We start from the raw sequence: 12394 nt of genomic DNA, 5'->3' as shown, positions 1-12394 counted from the left end.
GACATGTGATAGCTAACAATAATTTTATAAGAAGCCGAATCCAACGTGATTCAATGAAACAATTTCATGTTGCCACTGGAAGAACTGATTAAGGGGGAACAATGACTGATTGAAATTAACCTTTCACCTGTCGTTCATATCTGACTACTTACAGAAATCATCCCCCTGACTTGGAATCCCTGAAGTCCAGTTCTGACAAGACACATTCTTTCATGTGTGGGAAGATAGTGACAGCAGAGTCTAGCAGTTTAGAAGTTGTATGCTCAGGAAATACTTCCAAGAGTGTTAGACTGAATAAAGAAGTCTACCGTCTTTACGATGCCAAAGAATCTAAACTTCACAACATGATGTCTTTGGTTGCCAAGGTGTATACTTTGTAGTTCAGTGACCAAAAATGGTTTCTGAAAGCTTCTCTCTCACACTATTCTTTAAAGGCAGGTGGAATTCCAAGCAGAAGTGTGAGGCAGCGGAAGGCTTGTTTCACTTCCCCCAGGTCATTACTTCTCACGTGTCATCTATACTCCGACTTCACTTTCCGTAGTCTTATATCTCCACATAAGACCAGATATAGCAAACTGCCTGATATTCATAATTTGGGTCACTGTTGATTCAATATGTAGATGTAGCAGAATTACATATAATGGCAATGTGATGAAAGAATATTCTTTTTAAAATGAAAATTTCAATCATCTGATATCAGAAGAAAAAATAATCTCTTATGAAATAAATTCAGTTTGGGCACTTGGGAGAGGTTTGTAACGCTCAGGAAGATGCTACAGATCATGGTAGTGTCATGGTCAAACCTTGCAGCCAGTCGTAGCCTACGACATCCTGGGGTTCTAGTACTATATGTGGTATAGCCTGAAACCTTGGATTTTACTGGGGATTACACACACATCAAACACCAGAAGACACAGCACAGGGGGCCATTTAGGCGTGTGGTTTGTGGCTCATGGAAATTGTCTCATGCTTGCCAAATTGTTAATTCCTCTTCCTCACCCTTGTCAAAACTCTTCAAAGCCATTACAAAAAAAAAAAAAAATTCACCAAAGTTTAAAGTCTTTGTAAAATGGCGGGTAAAGGAGTGGGGTGCTTCTGTCTGAATTATCCAAGTTAGCCATATCTGTCTCCTTCCAAAGCTACTGCTCACTGCGGCCAAATGTTTCAAAGCCTCATTTGCTAACTGTAATTTGTGCGTGATTAACCCATATGATATACTCCTCGAGACAATTACACTCTTTCTTCTCCCTCTGCTCTGCTGTGTTTTCTTCTCCTGGCTGAAACTCAGTCCTTGGCTGTTCACTCTGAGCTACTACGCAATGTCGCCTCTTCACTTTCTATCACAAAACACAGTCTCAAAGTCTGTCTGAATTTCATGTTAACACACATCAATCAGGATTTAAAATTAACTTTTCATCCATACTCAACTCCTTTCCTTAGCACTAAAAATCTGTTGTCAGCAGAGATATCCAACCTAAAACCTCAGTTCCCCACAGTCACCCACATTTTATTTTTGTTAACCAAGATTGGACATAGAATGGGAAAAGATGGACAAAATCCGAAATGTAGCATAGGTTCGATATTTTCTGGGCTACTGAATTTTTTTTAACAAATCTTTTCTTTTTGAAGGATTATTTTTATTGGAAAGTCAGATTTTACAGAGAGAAGGAGAGACAGAGAGAAAGACCTTCCATCCACTGGTTCTCTTCCCAAGTAGCCGCAATGGGTGAAGCTGAGCTGATCCAAAGTCAGGAGCAAGGAGCTTATTTTGGATCTCTCACACGAGTGTAGCGTCCCAAGGCTTTGGGTTGTCCTTTACTGCTTCCCCAGGCCACAAGCAGGGAGCTGGATGGGAAGTGGAGTATCCAGGGTGGGATCCAGCACCTATATGGAATCTTGGTGCATGCAAGGCAAGAACTTCAACCACTAGGCTACTGCGCTGGCCCAACGGCTGGATATTAAAAGGAGACATTTAAATGGAAAATTCTGCTAGTGCCTTTCACTGCATGCCTTTCATTGCATCTGTTCCAATGAGAAGTTACTTGCTGAAGGCAAATAAATTTCTGTTCTGGCCTATTCTTTTACTAACTGCTATGAATTGATTGAATGCTTTGTCACTCTTTGCTCAAGTCCAGAGGCCCTTGTGAGCAGTCTGTTAAATCCCTCAATACCTAGACCTTTGCCATATGTGACCCGCTATAAGGGAAATAATCACTCCTTTCCTTTTCCAGGAATCCTTAGGGATATAAGTCACCCATGCAGACTGATTATTTTGATAAACATCAGCGACTGATTACCATATGCAAAGCAACTGCAACGCTCATCTGCAATGTCACATTTCATGATGCATCCATTTCTATCCTCCGTGGTCCATCAGACAGTCAACTGTTGGAGATACGAGGCTAGGGGCAACACTGTAGTCTTGACATGATTACCAGGGGTGCAACCAACATTGCCCCACTTCTCATGCCCGATCAACAGAAAAATGGTGGGAGTAGTATGGAACTAAGCCAAATGCAACAAAGCGTATTGTCACCTGAAATCTTTTGTTAACACAACAATTTTTTTTAACATGTTTGTTTTATGGTTGTCTACTTGCAAAAGTAAGAAAACTTGCTCTGTTCTGCTTTCATAACAAGGATCAGTCTGGAAGAACTTGACACCAACTCCTAAAATCAGCACTTCTTAATGAATCAATCTTGAGCTAGTGTAAACTCCAAAGGGATTTTTTGTAAGATCTCAGGCAATTCTCGTTGCATAGAGGGTTATTATTTTGTTGCTTATGACATTTAACCGCACAATTTGCAGTCTTCCTGCTTTTCAGTAATTACTCTCTGAAGGGTGTGCCTCACCCTGAGGATCCTGACAGAGAACAGCAGAATCCTGACAGGCCAGAAGTTAACTAGAAAGCAGTGTTTTTCTTCTGGGTATTTTAATGGCCATGAAATTGGACAATTCCAAGACCAAAATTCACATAATAGTCAACATGCATTATATGATGTACAGTCTTCTACATATTTTGGATGACAACTCTATTTGTGCAAGGATTCTCATGGCTTTTTTGGAAAATGGCCACAAAAAACAAATTGTGTAACATTCACAAAATATTTTAGGAGTGTTTGTATTCATTTGTGTGCTCAGCGATACTTACTTTGTGGAATTATTGAAGATCAAGTCATAAAACTTATCACGTAGGATTACAGATTAGAAGTCTGATAAATTATTACCAAAATAAGCTTTTTCCCCCAAAATGTCTTTTGAAGTTGAGATAAACAAAATCAATAGTTTTTTTTTTCCTGATACTGATGGGAACTAGAGTTATCATTTCTCAGAACTCTACATAGAGGATGAGAAAGGCTTTCACCATCTACTGTGTCCCCAGCATTAGTCTAAGTGTTTCACAATCATTGATGAACACAGAAATTAAAAGCTCTTGACATCACAGACTTTGTATTTCAGGGAGAAACCAGATGTATTTTCCCATGGTCAAAACAGAGCACCCCCTTCTACAAGGTATTATTGTACTTTAAGTTTTCTAATATTGGAATGTTCAAGCATTAGACTTCATTCCTTTTGTGACCTATAGAATGTTACTTCACTCTGAATTTTTTGAAATACAAAGGAAAACTTACATGTTTTTTGCCTATATTCATGCCTGTAAGCCCTTACATTATTGTCCTCAACTGACTGGTTTATTCATCTTTCTCTGTCTTCAAGCATGTACTAAATCAGTCAATGAATGAGCACATGGCAATAGAACGTTCCCTGGGAAAATTTTGATTTCAAATTCTCCCGATTTATGTTGCCCTGTTCACCATGATGATGGTCTCTCCCCAAACCAAACTGAAGGATACAAGTCATATTCTGCAATAATAATAAACACTGGACAAGCAGCCACTATTTTCTTCTAGCTTAATGATTTTTCAAACTTCTGCAGAACAAAAATCTTGGGGAAAGATAATAAAAATCGCAAAGATGAGGCTAGATGAAGGAGCATAAAGTTTACCTTATTTTTGCTAAGTTCCCAGGTGCTTTTAGTACCCACCCAGATTGTGAAAACAACATCTGCTGGGATATGTTTAAATTTCATAGAACTTTTGATACTTCAAACTGATAGAAGATCACAAGGGAATAAAACGGATTTTTATAAAGGAGCAAATAGTCTTAATTCATGATAGAGCTTTCTAACACAGGCATCACAAACAGTGCAAACACTGGACAATCCACAAAGACAATTTTTTTTTAGCATGTGAGGGGAAATGGAAAGCATTTAAAGGGTTTCCGTGATGTGCGAGTGTGTTTCCTTGGTTGGGTCTCACCTCAACCCTCAGTGTGTAAAATCAGAAATGATTATAGTTGGAGGGACTTGGGCCCCAGTCCTTTTGCCTACTGAGCTGATGCTTGGCTTCTCATGGCTTGTAAAGGATTTTGGCCAATTCCCAAGTTGTCTTAGGGTACAGTCTGAGAATCACCAATACACTTTAACACCTCCTCTTACTCCCACCTCTAGTGTTCTTTTCGGTGGACCTGCTGCTCGCTGATGTGACAAATCATTAAAATCCAATTGATACCTGGTTCTCACTTTTAGGAAGGCATTTGTCATTTAGGGAATTTGTGCCAGATGTACTGAACGATACGGCAATATAAAATTGTTGGCTTCCATTTCCCTCTGGACAGAAAGAGAAGCCTGAAGAACAGCAACACGGAACTCGCCAGCCAGACAAATTCTCGTCATGCCTCTGCCAGTTTGGCTTCCCACTCTCTTCCCTCTTTGGGAGGCACGTGCCTTTTTCAAGGGGAGAAGAAAGGAGAAAAATTTCCTCCTGCTACTCCAACGGGGCAGGGGAATTATTTTTTTTTCTCTTGCCATTAGAAAATGATAATCTGTCTTTCTCACTTATTGTTCAGATTGATCTATTATCGCCTTTTTTAATGCACTAGTTTTAAGCAGAAGTTTATTTTTTTTCCCCTTGTGTATGGGCCCAGAGTAAACCTCTTTCCTGCATTTGTAATTCTTTGGCTAGTTGACTTTTAACTGCTAGAGGGGTCAAAGAATACCTACTATTGATTATTAATCAACTACGTCATTTCCGAGAATAGCAAACCACGTATGTTTTATAGAGCTTCAACTATTGTATTTCAGAAAGAACCTGTCTTACATGAAAAGTAGAGAAATCTTGCTTTTTAAAAATTTTTTTAGTATGAAAGCCAATGATCACCCATGTGCCAAGAACCCATGATGGAAGTGCAAGCATTGTAACAACAGAGTATGTTTTTCGGGAAGCCCATAAATATTCCTCTCACAGTTAAAATGACCCTCTCCATCCTATAGTCTCCACATACGGTGAGAAGTTATTGAAGGATTAGGTGTTGAAATCTGCTGTCCAGGAAACAATTGTTAAGAAGTTCCAAAACTAACCCTTAATTCTTTAAACAGAGTGGCAGGATTTTTTAAAAAATTTTCCTTTTGGGAGGAATGTTGTATGAGGCATTATATGTTCTCTACTGCTTTGCTGTCACTCTTAAAGCAAAATTGTTCAGCTGGCTGAATTTAAGGATGCTTATGGGAGAAAATTATCCGTAGCTCTGAGAAGAGCAGAGAAAGATACACATTTCTTCCTCATATTAACATTGCCTCTGTAGCTGTAGAGGAGAGTGCAGTTCTCTGTGTATTTAGAAGTTGGTGGAAACAGTGAGCAAACTGTGTAGCCAGATTGCCTCTGACTCCTGTGTCTGTGTTTCTCCAGGAACACCAGGTGCCTACATTCCTATTCCGGTTGCAATACACTGTTCAGCGTCCATTCGTTGACACAGATTTTAGGCAGGCACGTGTTATATCAGCTAAAATCAAGGTCGCATGTTCGGAGAGGCACAGTGAATTGAGCCCTAAGGAGCTCAGACTAAGTGCCACAGACTTGCAGTTCTGCCTCACCTAGACTCACTCATTGAAAAGGAGTTTACCTTTGATGGACTTTTAGATTAGCCCACACATTTTCCCTCATTACGAGTTTTTCTTTTAAAAAAAAAAAGGCAGACATATTACACAACCAGAAAGAAATGGGCAAGATTTACAAAAGCAAATGCAATTCAGCTCATGTTAGGCCAAACGATCCTTTATGTAAACTCAGCAAATCAATGAATAATGGACTCAACTAAGTCAATAATTTTACTTCCACCATCAGGATATTGAAGATTAGTAAAGTTAAGTATATATATAAATAAATACATAAATATATATAAAGTTTATATATATATATATATGTATGTATCAAATGACACCTTTATTTGATGCAGCTTTGGGTTTCAAGTCATCTGGGAACATTTCATGCCAAAGAAATCATCCTAGTTCAGTATAGAATGGATTTTTGGCCAACTGGAGTGTTAAATATAACTAACCACCTTGGCAGGGAGGGTGAAAATAGGACTGTTTTATCCAAAGTTCCTGGGAACTACAGAGTCAGTTGAGAAAACCCAACCTTCAGTACTGGTCTATGCTGAATTCTGCCTGACATGAATGACAAGGAAGTCAATTCCAGCAGGTTCTCTAAGCTGCTGTCAAGTGTTTTTCCAGGGGACAAGAACAAACAATGATATACTGCTCTGCTGCAACAGCCCACAAGGGCTGTAGGGGTCTCGATACATTTATACTTTCACTGAAATCATCACAGCATTTTTTCAAACAGCATTAGATAGAAATGCCACATTGTAATGAAAATGACATCCTGACATGGAACAGTGAAAGAACTCTTTAGAAGGAACTGTTAGGAATTTTCTGAGGTAGGAACATTAGGGGTGGTGATATCAGCTAAATCCCACTTGTAATGAAATCACTCATGTGAGAACATTGTAGTATAAAGCCCAAATGATAATGATTATATTCTCTCTCTTTCTCTCTCTCTCTCTCTCTCTTTTCCAGCAAAAATTAGCTGTAGGGGTGAGGAAAGAGTAGAATGACTAATTTTATGTCAGCAATGCTGGGCCAAAGGGTAGCTGTATCACTTGATCAAACATTATTCTGGGTACTTCTATGAGGGTGTTTTAGATGAACATTTCTGTTGGTAGACTTTGAGCAGTGCTGATTGTCTTCCATCATACGTGTGTGAGTCGCAGCCAATCAGTTAAAGCACTCAATATTTGAACAAAAAGTACCGTCTCTCTCCAGCAGGAGAACACTTTCCGAGACGTGACCTTTAGACTTGGACTGCAGCTTCCACCCTGTGGGTCCTTACCTTGCAACCCATTCTGCAGATTATAGATTCTCTACTCTCTTTTATCCCCCATTCTGACTCCTTAGAATACATTACTCCAATGGTTCTCTTCCTCTGAGTCTTGACTAATACAGTGGGCAAAATTTGAGTTCCATTTAGGGACGCAGAAACTGACATTATCTTACAGCGAGAGATCATTACGTTTAGTGAAATAAGCCAGTACCAACATGACAACTACCATCTGTTTTCCCTGATTCGTGGTAACTAATGTACATAGCACAAGAAACAACATAGAGGAGCAAACTGGACATTCTGAGGTTTGATCATTGTTTATAGCCCTTGTTTAGAGGAATAGAGTATTCTACTTGCCACGTTCCTTATTTAGTAGCTAGTTAAGCCTGTGATTACTAAGCATATCCTTGCAAAAATTAAAAGACAAAATAAGGAAGGAAGGAGAAATCTGGTGCATTGGCTAGGCTCACTCCTTATCATTTCAGAATCTTGGATCACAGAGCCATGAAAGCACAGATAGAAGAAAATCCAGAAGAGGTTATCCAAATAATGAAATAAAGAAAACTTGGCTTGCTTGAGATAACGTTTCAACCTTTAAAATTGGCATATCCTCTGTCCTCTCCTAAGAGTTGAGAAAGACAAGATTTTCCCTAGAGTGGTTGTTTCCGTGCATGAAGATTTGACTGCTCCCGCTGTCTGTGATTCCCCCTAAAGGAGAATTTGGCAGCTAATTTGCAGGAATTGAAATGGTAACCCTCCCCGCCTCACCTCAGCTGGGGTGAACTGAGGACATTTTAAGAGATTAACTCTGTTCATGCTGCTGCAGGGGTGAGAGGGCTGGCGGAGGAACTTTCTAGAAACGGAAGAATACCTTGTTTTATCCATCTAATGTATAGCTGTATTTCTACCATACTTGCTAAAGTAGATTTGATTTGTGACTCTATTCAACCACGCTAATTATAGATGTGTTTCATGGTACTAAAACGCATTTTTAAAAGAAAAAAGGAAACTCTAATGTCTTGTTGTCCATTTTTCTGGATGGGAAATGAGCCAGAAAATACATATAAAATGTGTAACTGCAAAAATAACTTCCCCTCTGAAATCTCCTTTGGGGAAAGCGTTGTTCATACATGCTATAAAATTGCTTTACATCTTATTTCCTTGTTTTCTTTCTTGAATGGGGCAGAAAGGGTATCTTGTATTTCTTGCTTGAGGCTTTCCTACATTTTAACAAAACCCTCTGAAGCGAATGGCTATTCGACTAATTATTACTGTCTGGACTCTGTATTAAAATAGCTAAAATATTAGGTGTTAGTCACACAAAAGGGAATTTGCCTGATTTCTCCATTTAAAAGCCCCCATGTCATAAAAATGTCCTTTCATTAATCAAAATAGCACCTGAATGAAGTCATCATGTTTAGCCTGATTGCATTTCCCTCATATATGTGCAGCTGCATTTGCCTCTCCATAAATGTCATTTGATTATGAGAAAATAAACAGGAAGGGACTCAAAGGGAGTCAGTACAGGGCCTGCTTGTTTACCTGCGGCAGCTTTCTTAGCTGAAGAACAAATGTCATGCAAATGGTGCACCAGCAATGAGCTGCCAATCACCCTGGCTTGGCATTCATGATGATTTGCTAAATCATTTAAAGAGACATGCTTTACTAAATGAAAAAATATCAGCGGCAAGGGCCTGTGTTTAAACACGGGGCTGACTTATTATCCCAGTAGGCTGGAATGAAATGAAGACATCTTCCAATTAAAGCTTGCAGATGAACCCAGACAAACCCCCCTTTTTTCATAAAGACAGGCAGATTATGACTGGGAAAGAACAGAGGCACAGGCTTTCATTACACGCTGATTATGGTGATAAAATTCCCAGCGCTGTGTGTCTGCGGGCCCAACTTCACATTTGAAGGTTTTTAATATAATTTCCTTAGGGTGAAATGCTGAAGATTTATTAAACTTTATGAAGGGCTTACAGATCCAATTTAAGAGGACATATCATAGGGCAAAACTGACAGACGATAAAATACATTCCAACTGTAAGGGGGAAAAAAAAAGAAGCAAGCAGAAAGTTGAGCCGTGAAACTGTTTTCAAACATTTTTTGTCCGTGGTGGTGCTGTTCAAGGGAAATCAATCATTCCTCCCAGTGTTACACCCTTGTTGCTCTGCTGAAGTTTTCTTCATGCTTTTTGCCACAGGTGCATTTGTGCAGTCCTCTGAAAGGCTGCTTGGAAAGCTTATCTGATTTGATTTGGAAAGAAAGAAAAAAGACCAAATATTGAGCTCCTCAAAAAAAATCATAAAAATCCTCAACATTGATCATTGTTTCATGATGAAACTTGCATGATTCTATTCATCCATCATGCCACGTTTCAACATTAATCTGGCTGAGTGCAGGCCTGGTTTCTCCAAAATTAATACGTCCAATGGACCTTATTTTTATTTGTTTTTCTTCAAACATTTCCAAATATCAATGGAAGGTACCATCTGTTTAATTTTTCATGATGATTCCATGGATGAATTTAGAGTTTGCATTTCGGGAAACAAATATAAGAGTGTATGGTGACTCTTCTGCTTGCCAAGGAAGAAAGCTTTTCTGCACACCAGTACAGCTGAGATAACTTCTATACCCTGCCACAAGTCACAAGTAAGACAGAAGCCACCAGCAACACAAGTCTTTCTGTGTCTTTATCTACAAGTCTGTAATCCCTGAAACTTGCCTAGATTACTTTATGCACAAGATGTTCAGAATTGAATATTTTCTAGCCCTTTCATCTTTTTTTTCATTCTTTTATAGAATTTTTTTAAAAGTATAATTGACACAACACCAAATTTACCCATTTTAAGTGGACAATTTAATGATTTTTAGTAATTTACAAGATGGCAAACACTTACAAGGCAATTTCACAACAGCCCAAAATGATGCTTCATATCTGTTTATAATCTATACCGGTCCCCTTGGCTGTCCCATCTCAGCCTCCAGTTAGATGGTCTCCAACCTGCTTTTTGTTTCTGATACTTCATACAGATAGAATTCTAAAATACACACTTCTGCCTAGATTTTTAAAAAATCATTTCATGATTAATCTCAGAACTCTCACACAGTAGGGACTCGACGTGAAGTCAAATCTTCTTGGGAAAAAGGTCTGGCCACAGTCAGATCAGACGTGGGACTGCATTATGATGGAAGATTTTTTTTAAAGCATCTTCATTAAAAGTCACCAGAATGGTGATTATAAAACCCCTCCCTTCTTTTCAGATGTTTGGTAGAATGGAAGAAAATTGAATATTACTATAAAGAATCTATTTGCTTACCACTGGGAGAAAAAGTGTCTCATCACTGTTTTTTTTGCATTGTACTCTTACAGAGCTCCTAGAATGCAGAGGTAAAATCATACCCAAACAAACCCTACAACAAAATGTATACAATATATTTAGAATTATAACACATGATTTGCCCATGTGGTGAACTAAATCAATTTCCTTAAGCGTGGAGTATCAATAACATAAGAAACAAGGCAAACTAAAAGTTGCCATGATTTACAAGTTACTTCTCATCCCCAGGAGCACCTATTCTGAAGAAGGTTCTTGCCCTGGTATCATCCCTTAGGCCAACTTCCCACGTTTCTCATTATTCTTTCTGCATTTGGCCTTGGCATTATCTGTACTCTGCCCCTCCCATCCCCTGTTCCGCGTTACTGCATATTGATTCACAGTATTGGATCTCTCCTTCTGTGTCCCATACCTGGCACTATTAATTCTGTAATGTATTCTTCCTGCCTTGCAACACTATCACATGATAGAGCCTGAGTGGAAGCACAGAGTTGCAAAATCTCCAGGCTAATGGGAATCTTAGAATTTATGCTGTCCAGAAGAATCACTTCAGGAATAATGATGTTGAAGCCCAGAAAGATCAAGAAGTCACTGGCATAAGATCATTGCAAGTAATGAAAGCAAAGATCAAGGCTGCCCTGGACTTGGCCACCTGCGTCAGTCTTCATCTCTCACAACTCAGAGGCTTACTCATGAAATCGACCTATCAATTTCCCTAGCTTGACTATTAAAGAAAATGACATATGGGGCTGGTGTTGTAGTGTAATGGATTAAACCAATGGCCGTGATGCTGCCATCCTGTCTACATCCAGTTCAGTTCCTTGTTGACACAGCCAGGAAAGTAGTGGAATATGGTTCGAGTGCTTGGACCAGAGCTTCCCCCATGGGAGACCCTGGAGAAGTTCCTGGTCCCTGGCTCTGGCCTGTCCATTCCTAGTCATTGCAGCCATTTGGGGAGCAAACCAGCAGGTGGAAGCTTTCTCTCTCTCAATTTTTACTTTCTCAATTTTATTATTCGCTGGAACAGGGAGATGGAGAAGAACTCTGTGACCTCTACCAAGTATATTTCAGACTCCATTAACTTTGCTCTTGGTTGGACTTTGTCAAGGAGAAACCCTGCCAGGTAGGGGATCAAAGAGCAGGACAAGGGAGTGGATTAGCTATTTTTTCTCACCCCTTACTTCCAGTCTTACACTGTGGTTCTGGCAATGCCTTAATCCCTCAAAACAGTCTCTGTAAATTGGCCCTTCTCCATGACTCCAGCTGTCTCTACCGCCCTGTCCCATGTCTCTTCGGGTGTAGGCATGGGAATCATTTCTAGGAGCTGGTCTCTGGATGTCTCAGAGGCCCCTTGAAGCACCCAGAATGCTGCTTTAAGAAAGTGCGTTCCCACTACATATGCTGTCCACTTCTATCTGAGCAGCTTTTCCTTGCTTGCCTGGGCACTGGCTGAAACAGTTCATTTACGGTTAATCGTAGTCTGAACTACCATCTATCTTCTTTGCTACAGCAGCAAAGCCATCGCCATAAAGGACAGGATCAATTCTTGCTGATTTTGTATCTCATGGATCCACTAATCCATGAGAAATGAGGGCTGAGTCTCACCTCTAATTGCATTTTTTGCCTTTTGGGTTTGGTTGACACTAAAAACAAGAACAATTGTTAGCTGACAGGAGGACACAGAAACAAAGGCTGCATTTGTTTTGAGATTCATAATACTTCCTCCTGAACTACAGAGACTGCTAAAATAACTTTATTGCTTGTGTGAAATCTAATAGCCTTCAGTGGGCAAAACGTGCCTTTAATAGTTAAACTGTTGATGGATGAGCAATC

The sequence above is a fragment of the Ochotona princeps genome, chromosome 31, assembly GCF_030435755.1.
Source record: "Ochotona princeps isolate mOchPri1 chromosome 31, mOchPri1.hap1, whole genome shotgun sequence".
Lineage (NCBI taxonomy): Eukaryota > Metazoa > Chordata > Mammalia > Lagomorpha > Ochotonidae > Ochotona > Ochotona princeps.
Note: the sequence above shows the minus strand (reverse complement) of the source record.